This window comes from Mustelus asterias, chromosome 12 (assembly GCF_964213995.1).
Source record: "Mustelus asterias chromosome 12, sMusAst1.hap1.1, whole genome shotgun sequence".
NCBI classification, from domain to species: Eukaryota; Metazoa; Chordata; class Chondrichthyes; order Carcharhiniformes; family Triakidae; genus Mustelus; species Mustelus asterias.
In genome coordinates this window covers 102,161,968-102,178,437 of record NC_135812.1, presented here as the reverse complement: position 1 = coordinate 102,178,437, position 16,470 = coordinate 102,161,968, and the positions used below count along the sequence as shown (strand labels likewise).

Below are 16,470 nucleotides of genomic sequence, written 5' to 3'. Positions count from 1 at the left end.
AGTACAGCACAGGAACGGGCCCTTTGGCCCTCCAAGCCCGTGCCGATCATGATGCCCTAACTAAACTAAAGAAAATTCTTTCTGTCCTCACTCGGTCCGTATCCCTCTATTCCCTCCCTATTCATGTACCCATCCAGATGCCTCTTAAATGTTGCTAATGTGCCTGCTTCCACCACCTCCTCTGGCAGCGCGTTCCAGGCACCCACCACTCTCTGTGTAAAAAACTTCCCCCGCACATCTCCCTTTAAACTTTCCCCCTCTCACCTTGAATCTGTGCCTCCTTGTAATTGACACTTCCACCCTGGGAAAAAGCCTCTGACTATCCACCCTATACTAACTCCACGGAGGCGAAAGTCCCGTCACCAAGTTACTTTATTTACACCATTCATCTGTACTCAGCCAGCTCTCCAGTTGCTCCCTGCTGAATGCAGGCTGGGAGTCTGACACACCTGCTTTAAATAGGGAGCATGAGGCGCCCTGATTTAATCATCAATTAGGACTCATCAGGTATTTCTTTCGACACCAATCAAGTAAACGAACTCAAATTAACTTAGGGACAAAGTAAAAGGGGCGGCTCCCCAAAAGGAAGGGGGGAACAGCCCGAACCAAAAACAAAGTCGAAAGGAAACTTAAAACGTCAAACCAAAAGGTGATTATCGGGGTCGATAATGCACCCCAGCCCCTGCAGTGCCCAGCGGGCATGGAAGGCGTCAACTGTGCCCCCGGACACCACACGCTCCCTTTCTAGGGACACCTGGCCGCGAATGTAGCCGCGGTAGAGGGGCAGACAGTCGGGATGGACGGCCCCGTCGATCGCCCGCTGCCTGGACCTATTGATAAGACTCATCAGATAGTACACACTCTAGCAAGCCAACTTCATTAGCCTGGCTGAAGTCATCACACACCCTGTCCATGCCTCTCATAATTTTGTAGACCTCTATCAGGTCTCCCTTCAGCCTCTGTCTTTCCAGTGAAAACAATCCTAGTTTATTCAACCTCTTGGAGGGGAGAGGTGTGAACAGAGCCATCCTCAGAAGGCCAGGCTGGGGCCGGTACGTTTCTGACTATGGAAATGATCTTGTCATGTTACAAGACAGGGCACCGTCTTATCGTAAGGAATTGCAGCAGGGAAAACAGGAATTATAACAGCCCCCTGAAGGAAAATGGGTGCATATTTAAAAAGAAACATTTGTTGGATAGGGGAAAGAACAAGGGATGACATTTAAAGAGAGCTGGCATACATGCGATGGGAAGAATGGCCTCCTTCGTGGATTCATTGAAACTCACAGCACAGAAAAAGGCCATTGAGCCCACCATTCCTGTCCTGGCCCTTTGAAAGGTCAGTTTAGTTTAATTCTTTTTTAATTCATTTATTGGACATGGGTGTTGTTGGTTGGGCCAGCATTTATTGCCCATCCCAGAGGGTGTTTTAAGAGTCATCCACATTGCTGTGGCTCTGGAGTCACATGTAGGCCAGACCAGGTAAGGACGGCAGATTTCCGTCCCTAAAGGACATGAGTGAACCAGATGGGTTTTTACAACAATCGACAATGGTTTCATGGTCATCAGTAGATTCTTAATTCCAGATTTTCATTGAATTCAAATTTCACCATTTGCCATGGTGGGATTCGAACACAGGTCCCCAGAACATTTCACAAGGCCTCTGGATTACTAGTCTAGTGATAACTTGGCTTGTTCTCACTGGAACGATGGAGGCTGAGGGCCAACCTGATAGAAGTCTACAAGATTGTGAGGGGCATGGACAGAGTGGATAGTCAGAAGCTGTTTCAGAGGGTGGAAGAGTCAATTACTAGGGGGCACAGGTTTAAAGTGCGAGGGGCAAGGTTTAAAGGAGGTGTACGAGGCAGATTTTCTTTACACAGAAGGTGGTGGGTGCCTGGAACTCGCTGCCAGAGGAGGTTGTGGAAGCAGATATGATAGTGAGTTTTAAGGGGCGTCTTGACAAATACATGAATAGGATGGGAATAGAGGGATATGGTCCCTGGAAGGGTAGGGGGGTTTAGTTCACATGGGCAGTATGACAGGCTTGGAAGGCCGAAGGGCCTGTTCCTGTGCTGTCATTTTCTTTGTTCTTTCTAATACCACTACGCCACTGTCTCCCGTAAGTTTGTTTAGTCCCATAACCCTGCAGGTTCCACATCTTCAAGAATCTTTCCATCCATGATGGAATCTGCTTCCACCGCCTTTTCAGAGCATCCCAGCTCTTGACAACCATCTGAGCAAAAAAAAACATTCTCCTCCTTTCCCACCTAGCTCTTTTGCCACAGATTTTGAATACATCCTATCCTGTAATGTTCGATGATTCTGTACATATAAAAGTAATTTTCATTTGTGCGCACCTTTCCTTTTTCAGTCATTCCCAGGTTGTGGACATCATTCCCATTTCCACCCATTATCCCAAGGTTCTTTCCGCCTGATTCGAAAGGAGCGAGGCTACTTCAAACAACAGGTAAGAGCCAATCACAATGCTCGACACTGAAGTGTCCTAAAGGCCAGGGTGAGGGTGGCAGGGTCCCCTCTCTACACAGCCGCAGCCAATCAGTTCGGTTTTTATGAAAATTTGGAAGTTTTACAAGGTTCTGTTGACATCATTTAAAAAACATGACTATTCGGATGTGGGGGGCGTCATTGGCTAGGCCAGCATTTATTGCCCAAACCCTGATTGGTCTGGACAAGGGGCTGGACAGCTGCCTCTGACCTGCGGCAGTCCGTGTGGTAAAGGTGTGGTCATGGCGGTAAATAGCAGGGATTTTCAGAATTCCAATCCACTGTCAACAAATGAACGATGGGTTATATCCAGTCGTGATGGGGTGTGCGTATGTGCATGTGTGTGTGCACACAGGTGTGTGCGTGTGTGTATGTGCATATGCATGTGTATATGCGTGCGTGCACGTGTATGTGTGCAAGAAAATGCATGTGTGTGCATGTTTGTATGTGCATATGCATGTGTGCACATGTGTGTGCATTTGTGTGCCTGTGCACGTGTGGGCGTGCGCGTGCATGAGACTTGGAATGTAAATAGAGGTGGTGGTATCCCAGGAATGGCACGGTGGCACAGTGGTGAGCACTGCTGCCTCACAGCGCCAGGGAAGCGGGTTCGATTCCCAGCTTGGGTAACTGTCTGTGCGGAGTCTGCACGTTCTCCCCGTGTCTGCATGGGTTTCCTCCGGGTGCTCCGGTTTCCTCCCACAGTCTGAAAGACGTGCTGGATAGGTGCATTGGCCACGCTAAAGTCTCCCTCAGTGTACCCGAACAGGCGCCGGAGTGTGTGGCGACTAGGGCATTTTCACTGTAACTTCATTGCAGTGTTAATGTAAGCCTACTTGTGATTAATAAATAAACGTTTAAGTGTCTGCTGCAGGATAATTGGCCTGATACATTTTAGACGGTTTCATTCTTTTTAAAGATTGTTGATGGAATCTGTCTGAGACACATGTGGGGCAGACACCATCACCCTGCCCCCTGCCCCCTGCCCCCTGCTTCTTGCCCCCTGCCCCCTGCCAATGGAGCAAAACTGTAGGGTCACTGAGACACTCAGGAGGGGAGAAAATCATTTTAAAAATGACATGATGTTGGTTCAAAGCAGTGAGAGAATCGCCCAGACTCCGGACGGGAACGGGAAGTGGGAAAATCGGGAAGCATGGCTTCTCAAACTATTTCATAATGGACCAATGAGACGGGACAAACGGCCCTGTGAACACCTAGCTGTCCGAGACCATCTGATCTTGCTCAGCACAGAAAAAAACTCTTCCAATTCACAGCAACTCACCAGAAACTAAATATTGTGCTGCCTTTTTATTATTAAATGTAATAAATTTATGTGTTCATTATTTTTATTAATTATAAGTTAATTATTAAGCCATGCCAAAAATGAACGCATTGACATTTTTGTGTAATAAACATTAATACTACAAGTGAACATATTTATGTGAAACATTTAAATTTGTGTAATAAAATCATCAGAATATTCGCGAAATTAATATTTTATTTTTTCATAGAATCCCAACAGTGCAGAAAGTGGTCATTCGACCCATCAAGTCTGTACCGATTTTCCAAAAGAGCATCTCACCCAGGCCCTCCCCTCATCACCCCACGCATTTACCATGGCTAATCCCCCTAACCTACACATCTTGGAACACGAAGGGGCAATGTAGCATGGCCAATCCGCCAGACCCGTACATCTTTGGACTGTGGGAGGAAACCCACGCAGACACGGGGAGAATGTGCAAACTCCACACAGACACCCAAGGCCGGAATTGAACCCGGGTCCCTGGAGCTGTGAGGTAGCGGTGCTAACCACTGTGCCACCGTGCCGCCCAGTTTAATCAAACAAAATCAATAGGAATATAGATCTTGCTGATAATTCTATACTGTTGTTGCTTGTACTTATGATGGCCACTGCCATGCACATGGGAGCCAGTCTGGTTATGTGAGGTCATATGAGGGGAAGACGGTTCTGGAATGTTCTCTCATGTGGCCTCGGCCCTGGTGTGGCACTTTGGACCTGCCCACAGGCTGCCTGGAGGACCCTCACAATCATCCACAATGCCACTTTGAGAAGCACTGATCTCGGATGAGTTCATTACCGATCCTCTTTGGTTAGAAGGCAGGGGAAGGCAGCGTGGCAATGTGGCACAGTGGTTAGCACTGCTGCCTCACCATGCCGGGGACCCGGGTTCGATTCCCGGCTTGGGTCACTGTCTGTGTGGAGTTTGCACGTCCTCCCCGTGTCTGTGTGGGTTTCCTCCGGGTGCTCCGATTTCCTCTCACACTCCAAAGATGTGCGGGTTAGGTTGATTGGCTATGCTAAATTGACCCTAGTGTCAGGGGGATTAGCAGGGTAAATATGAGGGGTTACGGGAATAGGGTCTGGGTGGGGTTGTTGTTGGTACAGACTCGATGGGCCGAATGGTCTCCTTCTGCATTGTAGGGATTCTATTCCATGAATCCCTGCACCATGAACTGCAATACAGAACCAATCCTCACTAGGCCATAGCAAGCACGTGTTAACCTTCTGACAGCTCACTAACAAGGTCTCCGCCTGTCTCTTAAAGAGACACCGCAAACAGCACTTCTGAAAAAGAGATGGTGATGAAATTTGCACCCGAGCAGCGCTGATACTTGACAACAAGATGGTCTTTCATTAGCGAGTTATTCAGGCATCAGTTGCCTGAAATCTTATTGACTTTTGAAAAACTAAACTGAGAGGCTTTGTTGAAATGCTGAGGCCTGTTGCATAGGACACCAACACAGTCCTGAAGAATGGGAGATGAAGGAGTGTGAGGAAGAATAAGGGCCCAGTCACCAATCTAGATTCTTGATGCACTGTAAATTGGAGCAGGAGGGAAAAACTGAGGGAGCTGACTAAAGAACTTCATCGTCGGAGTTCCCGAGAAGGGACAGGTTAAAGTTGGAGATGATGTGACGTGCGCAAGGAGCCTTACAATGGATTTATGAACAGCAAGAATTCAAAGTGAAGCTCAGAACATTAAATATACATAGACTGACGAAATAAAGACAGGAGGGTGATAGGTCAACGGTCAGAGGCGAGGGAAGGCTTATTTATGGAACACCAAGCTTCATCTCATGTCCTATTTGGGAGGTCAGGAATAGAAGCCCCTCAGCAGAAGTGTAACTAGAATTCCCACGTGGATATTCCTGGCGCTGTAGGAGACACAGCATTATTGAGGACTTGGCTGTTTTTACAATCTCACAGAAAAGGGAGTTTAATCGCTGAGGAACGGTGACACTGAGAGACCTACAACATCCACGAGGAGGGCCGAAGGGCCTGTTTCCTGTGCTGTACGACTATCAGGTGTGTAATGAAGGTGCCTCCAAAGCCCGATGATGCCTTCAGCAACTGTAGCAAATTACACTGACAATATTCATCGCCCTATCTGCTACATCATCGTGCAGCCACATGAACAAGTCTACAGACTCTTAAACACGGAACAAGCAAAACCAGTCACATGGGACTCCACTTTCTTGCTGTGACAACGCTAAATATGTAGACAAGAGAAATATCACCCAGAGTGACAGGTGAAGAGTATCAATTCTCCCAAGACAGCTTTGTCTTTCCATCAAAGAACAACAAAGAACAAAGAACAATACAGCACAGGAACAGGCCCCCCGGCCCCCCAAGCCCGCGCCGCTCCCCGGTCCAGGATTGAATCCTGAATCCAGGATCCCCGCCCAATTTTCCAGCCTATCTACATACTAATATCCTATCCACCGAGCTGTCCCTCACAGCTACTCGAACTCTCCCATTTCTCTCACTCTCACTCCCCTGCTCACCACCCCCGTTTCTCTGCGACTGTTCCTCGCAGTTTTTCCGTGCCGGTCTCTGAACCGCACGGTTCTGGGTTCAAGTCCCGCCCCAGGGCTTTGAGCACAGAAATCATGGCTGAAGTACCGAGGGAGCCCTGCGCTGTCAGAGGTGCCGTCTTTAAGATGAGACATGGAACCAAGGCCCCATTTGCCTGCTGCGGTGGATGTATTGAGATCCCCATGGCACTATTTCCGTGAGAAGGGCGGCACGGTGGCGCAGTGGTTAGCACTGCTGCTTCACAGCTCTAGGGTCCCGGGTTCGATTCCTGGCTTGGGTCACTGTCTGTGTGGAGTTTGCACATTCTCCTCGTGTCTGCGTGGGTTTCCTCCGGGTGCTCCGGTTTCCTCCCACAGTCCAAAGATGTGCGGGTTAGGTTGATTGGCCAGGTTAAAAATTTCCCCTTAGAGTCCTAAGATGCGTAGGTGAGAGGGATTAGCGGGTAAATATGTGGGGGTAGGGCCTGGGTGGGAATGTGGTCGGTGCAGACTCGATGGGCCGAATGGCCTCCTTCTGCACTGTAGGGTTTCTATGATTTCTTCTATGAAGGGGGATAATTTACCTCCAGGGTCCTGAATCTACAGCACAGAGTATCTGGTCAGCTTCACACTGTTGTCTGTGGAATCTTGCTGTGCACAAGTTGGCTGCTGAGTTTCCAACAGTATGAAAAAAAGCTTCAACGGTTGTGAAGCACTTAGTGATATCTGGTGGTGATGAGAAACATTCTATAAATGCAAGTCTCAGTTTGGAAAACGTCCAGCTAAGATTAGGACAAAGTTAAGATCACTATTTAAAAAAATTAATAGTTATTTACTTTCCAATTGGATTGAGAGAACATAAGAAATAGGAGCAGGAGTAGGCCATCTAGCCCCTCGAGCCTGCCCCGCCATTCAATAAGATCATGGCTAATCTGAAGTGGATCAGTTCCACTTACCCGCCTGATCCCCATAACCCCTAATTCCCTTACCGATCAGGAATCCATCTATCCGTGATTTAAACATATTCAAATATTTAGTTGTGCTAAACACACGGACCCCTGGTGATGATGGTGCAGTGATAATGTCACTGGTTGAGTAATCCCGAGGCCCAGGTGAATCCTCTGGGACGTGGGTTCAAACCTCACCACAGCAACATTTTCAATTCAATTAATAAATTCTGGAATTGAAAACTAGTCTTGGTGATGGAAACCACTGCTGACTGTCACAGAAACCCACCCGGTTCACTGATGTCCCTTCAGGGAAGGAAATCAGCCGTCCTTCCCCGGTCTGGCCTACATGTGACTCCAGAGCCACAGCAATGTGGTTGACTCTCAACTAGCCTCCGAAATGACCCAGCAAGCCACTCAGTTCAAGGGCTATTAGGGATGGGCAATAAATTCTGGCCCAGCCGGTGACAGCCACATCCCATGAAAGGATAAAGGAAAAAAAATCCCAAAACTGAGCTCCTGTCACATGATGTTCCAGACCCAAGGAATAATTTTTCCCATTAGACTGAATTGGAATAATTGGAGATCAGACAGGGGCACTCCATGTGGATTGTAAATTGGCATTGTTGCTACACTATCACACATTCCACTCATTAGTTTAAAGGAAGATTTAATGGCCAATCCTTGTTCTGTGTTGAGTTTGTTAATCTTGACTTTATCATGGGTACAATTGGCCTCAGCTCCCTGGAGGTGGGGGATTATTAAACGTTTCTTCTCCCAACTGAGGTCCAATTGTAAAGTGTGCACATACAGACTGAGTGGAACTAGGATGGAACTGGAATTCACAGACAAGCAACTCGCTGCTTCTCATCCACAAGATTTCCGGCGGAATTCTCCCAACCAGCCCACGATGGGTTTGGTGGCAGGAGGTGGGAACAGAGAATAGAGTCATAGAGTCAAAGAGGCATGGAAACAGGCCCTCCGGCCCAACTTGTCCATGCCACCCTTTTGTTTAAACCACTAAGCTAGTCCCAATTGCCCGCATTTGGCCCATATCCCTCTATACCCATCTTACCCATGTCTGAATGCTTTTTAAAAGACAAAATTGTGCCCGCCTCCACTACTACCTCTGGCAGCTTGTTCCAGACACTCACCCCCTCTGTGTGAAAAAATTGCCCCTCTGGACCCTTTTGTGTCTCTCCCCTCTCACCTTAAACCTATGCCCTCTAGATTTAGACTCCCCTACCTTTGGGAAAAGATATTGACTATCTAGCTGCTCTATGCCCCTCATTATTTTATAGACCTCTATAAGATCACCCCTCAGCCTCCTACGCTCCAGAGAAAAAAGTCCCAGTCTATCCAGCCTCTCCTTATGACTCAAACCATCAAGTCCCTAGTAAATCTTTTCTGCACTCCCTCTAGTTTAATAATATCCTTTCTATAATAGGGTGACCAGAACTGTACACAGTATTCCAAGTGTGGCCTTACCAATGTCTTGTACAACTTCAACAAGACGTCCCTGTATTCAATGTTCTGACCAATGAGACCAAGCATGCTGAATGCCTTCTTCATCACCCTGTCCACCTGTGACTCCACTTTCAAGGAGCTATGAACCTGTACCCCTAGAGAATCTGTCGGGAGCCAAAGAATTGGAAACTCGCCAGTGTAAAATCCTGTTGCAATTCTCCCAATGGCGGGTTAATAGTGGGTCGATAGTCCTGGCGGGCTGGTGGCACGAATGTAATTTGCATTCATTTACATCTCATGAATGCTCATTAAAACAGCTGTCCAATGGTTTCCCATCAGGCCTGTCAGTCTTGCATCACACCAACGGGAAAATATGTCGGCATCAAATGCAGCAAAGGCTTTCCACCACGGTGCCGCGCTGCTCCTGATGCCCTGTTCACCACTCCACCGGGGCAGACTGGTTCCCGCACTCCATCTCCATGCTGAGCTGGTCCTCATGGACAGCACTGCGCTGCTGGACCCATCAACCCTCCTGTGTCAGATTCGGATCAGTACCTGGCCTGGGGTTGGGGAGTTCAGAGGTCTCCCTTCCCCCTGGTGCCACACACCAGTGTCTATCTGGACAACACCGTGCTGCAGGAGATTCAGGCAACCGCTGCAACAAAGGTCCAAGCGGCTGGAGGGTGAGGTGGTGGCCTGAGGGGCAAGGAAGAGGATGAAGAATGGACGGCAGAGGGAAGGTCGAGGGGAGGGAAGCTGGGACTTGACAAAGCCGCATGAAAAGCTCATAAACTAGGAGGTCAAAAGGATACCTCACCAGTTACTGGAAGGGGATCATCATAGAAATCATAGAAACCCTACAGTGCAGAAGGAGGCCATTCGGCCCATCGAGTCTACACCGACCACAATCCCACCCAGGCCATACCCCCACATATTTACCCGCTAATCCCTCTAACCTACACATCCCAGGACTCTAAGGGGCAATTTCTAACCTGGCCAATCAACCTGACCTGCACATCTTTGGACTGTGGGAGGAAACCGGAGCACCCGGAGGAAACCCACGCAGACACGACGAGAATGTGCAAACTCCACACAGACAGTGACCCGAGCCGGGAATCGAACCCAGGACCCTGAAGCTGTGAAGCAGCAGTGCTGACCACTGTGCTACCGTGCCGCCCGGGGATGCACAAAGACTCCAGATGCAGGAGGCAGAGGTCCAAGTGGGGCATGGACGCCTCGGAGGTGATGGGCTCGGTGGGAGGGCGGTTGAATCGAGGAACAGATTTCCCCTTGAGGTTGCTAGCCTTTCCCCTCAGGGTTGATGTCATCCTGCATGGTCTGCTGAAGGCAGCTGGGCTGGACAGAGTGAGATTGGTGCTGGACTGGTATTTAAATATGGCGCCGGGACTTATGAACATGTCAGCTGACAGCGGGTGGACGAATCAGCTGCCGGCCTGTGCCTGGAGAGTCAGAGGGAACTCCCCTGCACATAAATAATGAGCTTCCAGGACCCCCGCCACTCTGATCAGTGAGACAGGCACCGCCGCAGCCACCTACCACCACACTTAGCCTCAAAATGGGAGAATTCGACCTTTATGTGGGGTCCAGAGGGGGCGAGAGTGAGGATTGGAATGAGGGAAAAGTGCATTGGGGGGTGGGGGCATGGGGGAGGAAATCTAATCAAAGATGTGAAACAATGTGATCATTTAGCACTAACCTCCACCTAACAGCAGAACCATCCGTGCTGTACCTTCCCTTCTCCCTGTGTGACCGTTTACCTCTCCCCCTCTTCAGAACCTGTGTGTAAATAAAGCTCATAAACAGTTGGAAGGACAATTATCAAACACAGTGCATTTGTTTTATAAAGTTCAAATTCCATATTTCAAAACATGGACCCTCTACCAGATACAACAGGAGACAAGAAGCTTGGCTTTAAAGCTGACCAGTGGCTGTATTTTGGGGTAAGTATTTTGTTTCCCTGCCACTGCAGATGGCGGAGCCTGTAACTCTGGTTTTAAAGTAGATATCGATCGCCCACGCCAGATCCCGGATCACCACAATGCAGGAGGATTCTGGATTGAGGATCTGTATACCCACACCATCAGCCAAGAGGCCACAACATCTGGAGTTGGGACTAGTGCAGGGGATCCTCATATTGGATCAGGAGACAACGGTAGCACAGTGGGTTAGCACTGCTGCCTCACAGCACCAGGGACTCGGGTTCGATTCCTGGCTTGGGTCACTGTCTGTGCGGAGTCTGCACATTCTCCCCGTGTCTGCGTGGGTTTCCTCCCTCGCAGAAACACAAGAATAATCCCAGAACTGAGAGTATTTAACCCTCAGGAAAGGCTGGGGCTGCTTCTCTCGAGATAGGAGAAGACTGAAGGGTGACCATATGGAAGTCTTTAAGATGATGAAGGGGTTCAATAATCCAATAGGGATATCATGAGAAACCTCTTTACCCAGCGAGTGGTGAGAATGTGGAACTGACTATCACAGCGAGTGGTTGAGGTGAATAGCATGAATACATTGAAAGGGAAGCTAGATACCTCCCACAGTCCAAAAGACGCATTGATTAGATACATTGGCTAAATTCTCTCTCAGTGTACCTGAACAGGCGCCGGAGTGTGGTGACTTGGGGATCTTCACAGTAACTTCATTGCAGTGTTAATGTAAGCCTACTTGTGACACTAATAAAACTTAAAAAGCTATGTAGTTGAGGCCAAAACATTGTCTGACCTCAAGAAGAAATTAGATATAGCTCTTGGGGCTAAAGGGATATGGGGGGGAAGGGATCAAGATATTGAATTCGATGATCACCCATGATCACAATGAATGGCGCAGCAGGCTCGAAGGGCCGAATGGCCTCCTCCTGCTTCTATGTTTCTATAAACACCTGGAGTAAGACTCTGTTCCCAAACTCTCTCCTCCTGACAGCCTCCCATTGCTCCCTCACTCCTTTACCAATCATTCTTCATTTCCAATCCACCTGAGCCAAGTCTCTTCGTAACTCAAGGAAATTATCTCTCGTCTCTTTTCATAATTACTCGATATTGAATGATATTGTGATCACTGTTCCCGGACGTTCCAACTGAAACATGCTTTACTTACCCTGCTTCCTTCCCAATGATCCCACTTCTTCTAACTGACCTAGGCCAATGACCTTGACCCTTCTAACTGAGAAGTTATTCCTGATCCAATAAGCTAGCTCCTTCTAACTAACCAGGTATCTTGGTCCAATGACCTTGTTCCTTCTAACTGACAAGATTTCTGGTCCAATAAACTGGCTGCTTCTAAGCGAGCAGGTAATCCTGGCCCAATAAGATGGCTTCTTTGAACTGACTAGCTAACCCCTGTCCAATAGACTGGCTCCTTCTAACTGATTTTGTAATCATGGTCCAATGAGCTAGCTTCGTCTAACTGACCGTGTAATCCCTGATCCAATGAGTTGGCTGCTTCTAACTGACCTTGTAATCCCTGATCCAATGAGTTGGCTGCTTCTAACTGACTGGATAATCCCCGTCCAATAGATTGGCTCTTTCTAAATGCCCTTGTAATCCTGGTCCAATGAGCTGGCTTCTTCTAACAGACTAACTAATCCTAGTCTAATAGACTGGCTCCTTCTAACTAACCTTGTAATCCTGGTCTAATGAGCTTGTTTTTTCGAACTGACCAGATAATTCTGACCCTGGGAACTGTTCCTTCCACAGTTCTGACATTTGTGTAACTCTCTAAGAGAAGCACAGGGAAGACCATGGGACGGCACGGTGGCGCAGTGGTTAGCACTGCTGCCTCACAGTGCCAGGGACCTGGGTTCGGTTCCCGGTTTGGGTCACTGTGTGGAGTTTGCACGTTCTCCCCATGTCTGTGTGAGTTTCCTCCGGGAGACCCAGTTTCCTCCCACAATCTGGAAGATGTGCTGGTTAGATGCATTGGCCGTGCTAAATTCTCCCTCAGTGTACCCGAACAGTGTGGCGACTAGGGGATTTTCACAGTGACTTCATTGCAGCCCTTACTTGTGACTAATAAATAAACTTTAACTTTAACCTTCAGGAAAGGAGAATTCTGGGAGAGTTCTCAAATTCCCCACATCCCTCCGCCAAACCGGCAAAGGGTTACTTAGTGACAAAGTGAGTTTGAAGCGCAGTTTGTTCCAATACAGGGCACTGGCAGGACTTTATCTTAAAGATGACAGCAGCAAGGAGGGAAATCGAGTGTAAATCCTATATTGAAATGGTACAAAGGTTGAATAAGGCAATGCAGAGACTATCACAGCTGATGGTATCAGCTGATTCAAGAGGCATCTGAACGTGCTTCTGGTGAGAGCAGAGACAGGGGGATATGGGGAGATTGGAGTTGGTGCGTTTACTTGCCTAGAAAGGATGGAGTTTAAGATCTTCAATGGGGGGCAGTGCCCATCCGATACCGAGCAACACACACCCAGAGGGAAGGTTCCAGATTCAACTCCTAGTCTGCTCCGTGCTAGCTGACCTGCGGAGGCAGTGCTGAGGTGGGAGGGACGGAGGGAAGGGACACAATGGGCAGGATTTTCCAGCCTCGCTCGTCCCGAGACTGGAAAATCCCACCCGAGGTCAACGGACCTTCCCACTGTCCGCCCCTCGCCCGCTCCGTTTCCCATGGTGGACGGGGTGGTAAGATTCCGGCAAATAAGCCAGGATTCCTCATTGTTCAATCATAGAATTTTTCAGTTCAGAGTGAGGCCATTTGGCCCATTGTGTCTGTGTCAGCTCTCTGGGAAAATGCCATCCAATTGGCCTTGCTGATCTTGCACCATAACATTACAAAGAGTCAAAAGGCCCTTTGGCCCATCTGCACTGAATATCTACCACGAAAGGCGCGCTAATCCCATTTTTCTGCACTTGTCCCAGATCCTCGAATATTACACTATTTCGATTAAACATATTAGCTCCACGTCTGGTATTTGTCAGATTCCCTTCCATAGTTATTGAATCAGCTATCTTACTGATTACGTGGTGGGAAGGGATCGCCCCCTCTCCCCCCAGTGACACCCCCTCCCTCCATTCATTCCCCAGTGACACTTCCCCATTCATTCCCCAGTCACACTTCCCCCCATTCATTCCCCAGTGTCACCCCCTCCCCCCATTCATTCCCCAGTGTCACCCCCTCCCCCCATTCATTCCCCAATGTCACCCCCTCCCCCCATTCATTCCCCAGTGTCACCCCCTCCCCCCATTCATTCCCCAGTGACCCCCTCCCCCCATTCATTCCCCAGTGACCCCCTCCCCCCATTCATTCCCCAGTGTCACCCCCTCCCCCCATTCATTCCCCAGTGACCCCCTCCCCCCATTCATTCCCCAGTGACCCCCTCCCCCCATTCATTCCCCAGTGACCCCCTCCCCCCATTCATTCCCCAGTGACCCCCTCCCCCCATTCATTCCCCAGTGACACCCCCTCCCCCCATTCATTCCCCAGTGACACCCCCTCCCCCCATTCATTCCCCAGTGTCACCCCCACTCCTTCCATTCATTCATTCCCCAATGACTCCCCCACTCCCTCCATTCATTCCCCAGTCTGGTTCAGTCCCACATCACAGCTGAAAACTCTCAAACAATAAAATGGAACAAAAAGGACATTTGGACAAACGAACAGGCTGAAGGTTGTCCTGCGATGGAAGGACTTCACTGTTTGACTTGGGGCGCATCCAGCTGAAGAATACAGGAATGCCAAGGATTTTATTGTCCCTGACGTGAGCCCTGAACTGTGCTGACATCGATTAGCTGATCTGTTTGCTGACAAATCCAGTACACTCCACCAAATAGTGTGTGCAAACAACACGCTCCGCTTTGTGTACACATGTTGCGGCAGTCAGATCCTGCACAGTTAGTACTTAGAAATTCTTCTTACCTACCCTGGACCCAGTTGGCGGAGCTTGGCATCAGCTCACCGATATTTGTTGACTCATTTGTTTTTGTCTCCTGTCAATCCAACCCTTCAAAATCTCAATCATTCAAAACCTCCCCACCTGCGCTGACCCTTGTAGGTTAATGCAAACTCAGGTCTAAGTGGGTGGTACTGACCTCAAAACACTTTGAGAATCGTGCCCGTTTAGTTGCCAGCCAGGCACGCCTTTATTTTAGTTCAAGTAATCCTAGTGACATGGCCGTCATTGGCAGGGCCAACATTTACTGCCCGTGATGATCTCACCGCGGCCAGTCTTCCGTCACCAACACCCTTTATTTACAACGTGCCTGAAGAAAAGTACAGCACAGGAGCAGGCCCTTTCAGCCTCCAAGTCCGTGCGTAAGGTACCGCTATGGGGGCTGCAGCGTACAGGCCAGCCCCGGAGCCCTTCGACTGCAGACCTAGAACATAGAACATAGAACAGTACAGCACAGAACAGGCCCTTCGGCCCACGATGTTGTGCCGAGCTTTATCTGAAACCAAGATCAAGCTATCCCACTCCCTATCATCCTGGTGTGCTCCATGTGCCTATCCAATAACCGCTTAAATGTTCCTAAAGTGTCTGACTCCACTATCACTGCAGGCAGTCCATTCCACACCCCAACCACTCTCTGCGTAAAGAACCTACCTCTGATATACTTCCTATATCTCCCACCACGAACCCTATAGTTATGCCCCCTTGTAATAGCTCCATCCACCCGAGGAAATAGTCTTTGAACGTTCACTCTATCTATCCCCTTCATCATTTTATAAACCTCTATTAAGTCTCCCCTCAGCCTCCTCCGCTCCAGAGAGAACAGCCCTAGCTCCCTCAACCTTTCCTCATAAGACCTACCCTCCAAACCAGGCAGCATCCTGGTAAATCTCCTCTGCACTCTTTCCAGCGCTTCCACATCCTTCTTATAGTGAGGTGACCAGAACTGCACACAATATTCCAAATGTGGTCTCACCAAGGTCCTGTACAGTTGCAGCATAACCCCACGGCTCTTAAACTCCAACCCCCTGTTAATAAAAGCTAACACACTATAGGCCTTCTTCACAGCTCTATCCACTTGAGTGGCAACCTTTAGAGATCTGTGGATATGAACCCCAAGATCTCTCTGTTCCTCCACAGTCTTCAGAATCCTACCTTTGACCCTGTAATCCACATTTAAATTAGTCCTACCATAATGAATCACCTCACATTTATCAGGGTTAAACTCCATTTGCCATTTTTCAGCCCAGCTTTGCACCCTATCCGCACCTGAGTGGAATCAGCTGGTTTCAAACCCCACACTGCTCCTTCCTTATTGGGAGGCCAAGTCCCATTCACGGGGAGCGCTCGCCGGCAAGACCCTTTCCCGGCGAGGTCAGAAAGTAGGGGAGGGGGGCTGAGCTTGGACGATTGTGCGCCCCGCTCGCTAAGCAGATGTTAAACAGCATTTAAATAAATTTAAATACATTAACCTGCCTCTCGCCCATTTCCGGCGAGAGACGGACCGCGCCAGAAATCCAGCGCTCGTAAAATGGCGTCGGTCGCGGAAACCGGCGCCAATTGCGCTAATCGCTTTACGCCCCACTTTACGACCGGGTGTCGCCCCCGTTATGTTTTATATTAAACTGTAAATTACAGATAAAAGATACATTCAGAACATTACTTTAGCCTAAACAATGGTAGAATGCATTTATAACACGCCTTTAACATAGCAACACATTGGGAGACATTTCACAGGAAACTGACAACTGAGGCATGGTGGTTGGCGCTGCTGTCTCACGGCGCCGGGGACCCAGGTTCGGTTCTCAGCTTGGG

At 48.9% G+C, this 16,470-nt stretch overlaps 1 protein-coding gene across 6 annotated transcripts in view; it reads right to left on the bottom strand.

The window, feature by feature from the left end:
• gcgra (glucagon receptor a) overlaps nucleotides 1-16,470 on the bottom strand; it is a 132,737-nt gene that overhangs the window by 70,542 nt on the left and 45,725 nt on the right. For 2 of the 6 annotated variants that reach the window (XM_078225748.1, XM_078225747.1), the window contains one exon: nucleotides 10,456-10,535. The exons of 2 other annotated variants lie outside the window; for them this stretch is intronic. The gene's annotated coding sequence lies outside the window, so the exon portion shown is untranslated. Of the gene's footprint in view, nucleotides 1-10,455; nucleotides 10,536-14,624; nucleotides 14,649-16,470 lie in introns of those variants that run through there. 2 more of the 6 variants (XM_078225749.1, XM_078225750.1) reach the window with 2 other exon arrangements.